This window comes from Lathamus discolor, chromosome 1 (assembly GCF_037157495.1).
Source record: "Lathamus discolor isolate bLatDis1 chromosome 1, bLatDis1.hap1, whole genome shotgun sequence".
Taxonomy (NCBI): Eukaryota; Metazoa; Chordata; class Aves; order Psittaciformes; family Psittacidae; genus Lathamus; species Lathamus discolor.
The window spans coordinates 158,217,252-158,223,251 of NC_088884.1; positions in this window are offsets into that span (position 1 = coordinate 158,217,252).

A 6,000-nucleotide genomic window follows, 5' to 3' on the forward strand; every position below is an offset into this window, starting at 1 on the left:
GGAGGAAGTGGAAAACTTCCCTGTCCCGTGTACATACACGTAGATGTAAATCCTCGTTACCTGTATTTTTATTTGCCCCGTCCCTCGTTGCTATGTGGGTTTGATTATTTTTATTATTATTATTTATTAATTATTCTTCGTTTTTATTCCGGTCTGGCCACTCGTAAAAGACTTCGAACACAAAAAGGTTATGTACCCATTTGACTCTCAGGGTAAACCAGACCTATCGCTCCTGTCCCTCGACCTTGCTACGGCAACGGCGCTCGGCTCCCCCCCCACTCCCCAACTTCCCCACCCGTGACGTCACAGTGACGACAGTTGGGGTTTACATACGTCACTCTTCAGCGCAAGTCGGACCCGGGGAGGGGGCCGCGGGGTTGGTTTTTTCGTTGATCGTTTTTGTATATTTCTGGTTGTTACAAAAAACAAATGATAAAAGAAGAAGTTTTAACTTTATAATTAATGTATAAGGGAATCATGAGCAAGAGATGACCTGGAAGCACTTTGTTTGCTAAACACTTTAAATCAATCAATAAACTTGAAGGAAACGGCCGCTTCCGTGGTGGCGAGTCCCTGGGTTTCGGCTGGTTTGTTTGAGACAACTTGCCTCGGGCAAAGCCCGCTCCAGATGCTGGAGTCCTGTTTTCGTTCCATTGATTTCTTATCCTCAAATGAACTTTATTCTAATACCCCAGGAAAGGTCTTTCCCTTCTTAGTTCCCTTATTCGCATTGTCTTAACTGGCGTTGCCAATCGCTGGTGTGCAATATTAAGAACAACAAAAAATACATCGTTTTTACCTCGTAAGAGAACCCGAGTTCTCCCGTGTTCCCGCAGCCGCGGAGGCCGGGATTTGGGATTTCTGTACATTTAATAAACTGGCTCTTTCATTCCGATTCTGCCGTTTTAAGAATAAAATGATCTTTCCGCCGCCTTTCCGCCGCCTTTCCTCTGGTTTTAAACTAGAACCAAAGTCGCCCTTTTTGACTCCCTTCCTTACTTACTTAGCTTTTTTCTTTTAACTTCAAAGAAGAAGTCTGTCACTGCTGTGAGCATCCCGAAGCAGCTGCTTCTCTAGCCCGGGACCGAAGAGACGCTTTTACCCCGTTTCCACACTTCCTCCGTGATCTCAAACGCCACACCGGGGAAGAGCGAGCTCTCTTTCCACTAGTTCTTAGGTTTGGAGGTGGGGGGGGGGGAATTGAGGGTTTTTTCCCTTTCCCTCCCTATTTCCTCCCCCCTTCTCCTTCAGGCCAGGAATTTGACGACTGCCTTCCCAGGGGTGATTTTAAGAAACTAGCGGTTTCCGGAGCGATTTTGGGGAGCAAAGAGAGGGGATGAGCGCTGCGCATCCCCCATCCGCACCCGCTCCTTGCATCGCCGACCCCGCTGTCGGGTACCCGAGTTCCCGGGGTGCGGGGTACCGGGGCTCCGCTCCCTCCTCCTGGTCCCCCTTCTTCTGCCCCCGGCCTGGGCCACCTCCGGCAGCCGCTGGCTGCGGGGCTCTGCGGGGAAGAGGCCCCGCTCCCGGCCGGGCTCTCCGCAGCCGCATCCCGCACACCCGCTGCAGGGAGAAAGGAAGACCTAAAATCTTTCACCCTCCCGTGGAAACACCGCCTGCCGCCACCGCTGCCGTTACAGCCAAGGGGCGAGAGGAGGTGCAGAGCCCCAGGGACGGGAGTTGCGATCGGCTGGGTGGGCGCCTGCGGGGAGGATGCGGGCAGCCCCTCTCCGTTCCGCGTATTCATCTCCTTTCACCTCGAAGCGTGCAAGCGCCACAAGTGCCCGAGCAGACTCGTTTGCATCTGTGAAAATAAGAACTTTCACGACAAACAAGGTGTTCGGGGAAAGTATTTACAAATAGCACCTGGAGTACAGCGCCGCACAGCTTCCACTGGTAGGAGAAAAGCGGCTCCGCTGGGAAATGGGTACTCACGAGACTATTCCACATTGTAAAACTAAACCGTTGCTGACCAGGTTGGAGCTGGTGCTATGAGCAGCTGAACTCTTAGCTCAGATGGGACATGACCCAGCTTAACTGAGAGATAATTCAAACACCGGAGCTCAAAACAATTCCCCCCCCCAGGTGGAAAACAATTCAGCTCCATCAGGGAGCTGCTCAGAGATCCCGAGTAGACGGTTTTCCTACTCCGCGTCAGTTAGCATCCCACCAGTGAGACATGTTCATGTATTGTTACTCTCATCTGCTGGAGGAAGGAGTCAGCCTGGGATTTCCTAGTCATTAAACTCCAACAAGGCTTTTCACAGTTTATAGCAGTGTTGAAAACAGAGCCACAAGTATCTGTCTCAGAGTAGTTTAGGAAGTTATTGGTAATCCCGGCTCAAATGTCTCATCCAGAGGTCTGAACTCACAGAAGAGCAAAACTGCAGAGCCTCAGCTCTTGCACACGTCCTCCCTGGTGTGCGGAGCATGCAGCAGCACAGAGCACGCCATACCCTCAAGTCCCAGGTCCCAGGATACTGTCTGTACACAGTGGCTATCAGCACCACGGGGCGAACCCTCAGACGATGCTCCTTGGTCCGTGGCGTTGGACCAGGCTGCAGGTCGCAGGCCTGACATTGAGAAGCTTGATGGTATCAGCTGAGAAACACCCCTGCTCTGAGTGCTCAGCACCCATTGTGTGAAAGGCAAATGCTCTCCCTGCCTGAACGTCCCAGCTCAGACATCTATGCTCCTGCCTGGTGATGCTCTGGCTTTCTAAGAGAACAAAAGAGGGCTTGATGCAGCAAGCTGAGGCCAGCACACTAGGTAGCCACAGATAGCCCCACAGCTCCCACACTGACCAGCCCCCCCCCCCCCCCCAGCAAGGCCCTAAAGCTGACTCTCATGTAGTACCTACCTGATGTATCCACTACCCTGCACACAATGCTCTCTGCTCCTGCATGGAGGTACCTGGGGGGATGCGGCATATTTTCAGTGAGTGATCGGTAAGAAACAGAGACCCTGGTACAGCGTAAGTAGAACCTATTGTCTGAGGGGAAGACAAGCAGGACGTGTTTGCTCTGATTCATCCTGTGAGTTAATTATGATTTTTTTATATTACTTCACTATTTATTCATAAACTTCAGTGTTAGAGGATTCAGAATGCAGAACACATTCAAGAGGACACGCTGCAAAGCATTTGCCAGAGGACAAATTCTCATCGCAGGTACACAGAGGAGCACATTCAGAGTCTGAATCAGTTTTTTCAAGTGAAGTCTTTGGCACGTACCAAAGAAAATCTGGGGCATCAGCATATTTTGAACTAATACACAAAGTCAATGTTAAATCCAAGGGTGTGAGTTTGTATTAGCGAGAAATGATTCCGGATATTAACTGCATCTTAGCGTTGTTCACCATGTGAATAAATGAGGTAAAAAGAGAAGGAAACCTCTGTGCCCCTTTTACTTCACATATTTTAAGTTACACTGAAGTTCACATTCACTGAATAAACAACACTAAATATGTCTTCTAATTGCTTATACAAAACAGTCAATGATGTTACACCAGACCATTGCAAACCAGTGCTCTATATTATCACCCCCTCCCACATTTCTTGGAGTTATCTCCAGTTGAGCAGGAATGTAGGTTTAGTGAGTTACTTTCTTAGATGAATTCTTTAGGGTTTTCATAGAATCATAGCATAGTTAGGGCTGGAAAGGACCTCAAGATCATCTAGTTCCACCCCCCCTGCCATGGGCAGGGACACCTCACACTAAACCATCCCACACAAGGCTTCATCCAACCTGGCCTTGAACACTGCCAGGGATGGAGCACTCACAACCTCCCTGGGCAACCGATTCCAGTGCCTCACCACCCTAACAGGAAAGAATTTCCTCCTTATATCCAATCTAAACTTCCCCTGTTTAAGTTTTAACCCGTTACCCCTTGTCCTGTCACTACAGTCCCTGATGGAGAGTCCCTCCCCAGCATCCCTATAGGCCCCCTTCAGATACTGGAAGGCTGCTCTGAGGTCTCCACGCAGCCTTCTCTTCTCCAGGCTGAACAGCCCCAACTTCCTCAGTCTATCGTCAACTACCCCACAGATAAAACTATTTACACAATGTTTTCTCACATGTATTGCAGACCTGTTTCAGACTGAAGTCACACCCATGTTACCTGTTTCTATTCTTATACCACATGAGCAAAACGTTACAGAGAAAGTTTTGTTTGCATGAACTCCAATCCATTTCCCCAAAATACAACTTGCCCGTAGTCTTCTATGTTGGCAAATATCTGTTAGCTCCTTTATTACATGTATAAAATGGTTCTGCTCAAACATAAGTGTATTTAAACACTCAAAGGAACATTATCTTACAATGTCTGGGCAGTTTTGGTCTCCAGGTTCTGTCTCAAAGAGTAAGCAAGCGAATACAGTAGTCATAAAGCCCTTCTTAAGAGCAAATACAGCACATACAAAGGTTTGCCAGACTCTGTGTCATAAACCAAGGCATAGATTGGACACTGAAGCTGAAGGGGACAGGCAAGGTAAACAAATGGGATCCTAATTAGTTGGGATCACAAAGTAGGTTTACATAAACCACATTGTTCTCTATCTGGTGCTTTTTCCCCCTCTTTCTGCCCATACTATTCCACATGCTCACATTCACAGATGTCTCTGGTGAATGACAGCTGTCACAGTGAAATAACCCTGACAGCAAGAGCTCTTCCTGCTTTCCTGATGCTGTCTGGCAGGGAGGTGGATTCATCATACAGAATAAGCTTCAAATCAGCTTGGGAAGTTATCACAGCCTCAGAAACCCAGTGCTGCAAAGTCTGCAGTGCCCATTCAGAAGCTCTGGGGATGCTGGAAATCCTATGGATTGACAGCGAAACATCAAGGACACAGAGAGCAACTCATGTTCAGGACCCAAAAGTCCGGCCAAGCAGCGTCAGGCAATACCTGTATATGATTTACTAATTTAAGCTCATTACATGACAAATCTTCATCTGGCTAAAACTAGCTCACTCCCTGCATAGTGCAAGACCTCCTTTTAAAATACACCCTTTGTATTTTCCTCTCTGTAATGTTACAGTGACAGTAAAGGATGACACCACAGCAAAGAGCTGCAAGTCACAGAGTATGTAGGATGATCATAGAATCATAGAGTCATAGAATAGTTTGGGTTGGAAGGGACCTTCAAAGTTCATCTAGTCCAACCCCCCTGCAATGAGCAGGGATCACCACATGATGATGATGATGGACAGAGCAGAGATTCACCCCCTTCAGTGAACAGCTGCTTTTTCAGAAGGAAAATAAATCCACTATCCCTAGTACGAATATCTCCATTGTTGCTCATTTTCTTTCCTATTTTATCCCAAACCCACACACATACATTACAAGAACTTGTCCCGCACATAAAAGGACTCTTTCCTGTTTTTCCACCCATAACATGGGTAGGACCACCTTTATTTCCCTTGCCTTGGTCCCCAGAGGCTGCATGAGAAGCACTGGAGGAAAGCATTTGGATGGGCTGCTGGTAGAGCTTCCACTCCTTGTGCTGACCAAGAGTTTGTAGGACTGAGTAGAGCTCTGCGACCTGTTAAATGTGTTGAGATTTGCAGTTAAGAATGATCTGTGGAACTTCAGCACTACACCTCACAGTGAGGATCTGGAGTGATATATGTACAGTGTTTGCTTGGAGCACGCTCTGCAGCACACCCAGTCACTCTTGTTTGCTGCTTCTGCTTCAGCATTGGGAAAATAAACACTCAACACACATATGGAAGCGACATCTAATTCCTACCCTGGTCAAAACATGTGGCAGACTCTCCTCCGGGTGCTGTTAGCCTTCAGCTGCCAAAAATACTATTACCAAAATCCAAAGACATCCCAAAGCAATTTCCAAACAAGCAGAATCATTTATTATGTTTCCATATACCTTATATAGTGCATGAGGATAAGAGTGGCTCCGTAATGGTGTTATAAATATTGCAAATTAATGGTGGATGCAATGCCAACACCTTGTCATTATGCAAATTGGAATGGTGGCAGAAATG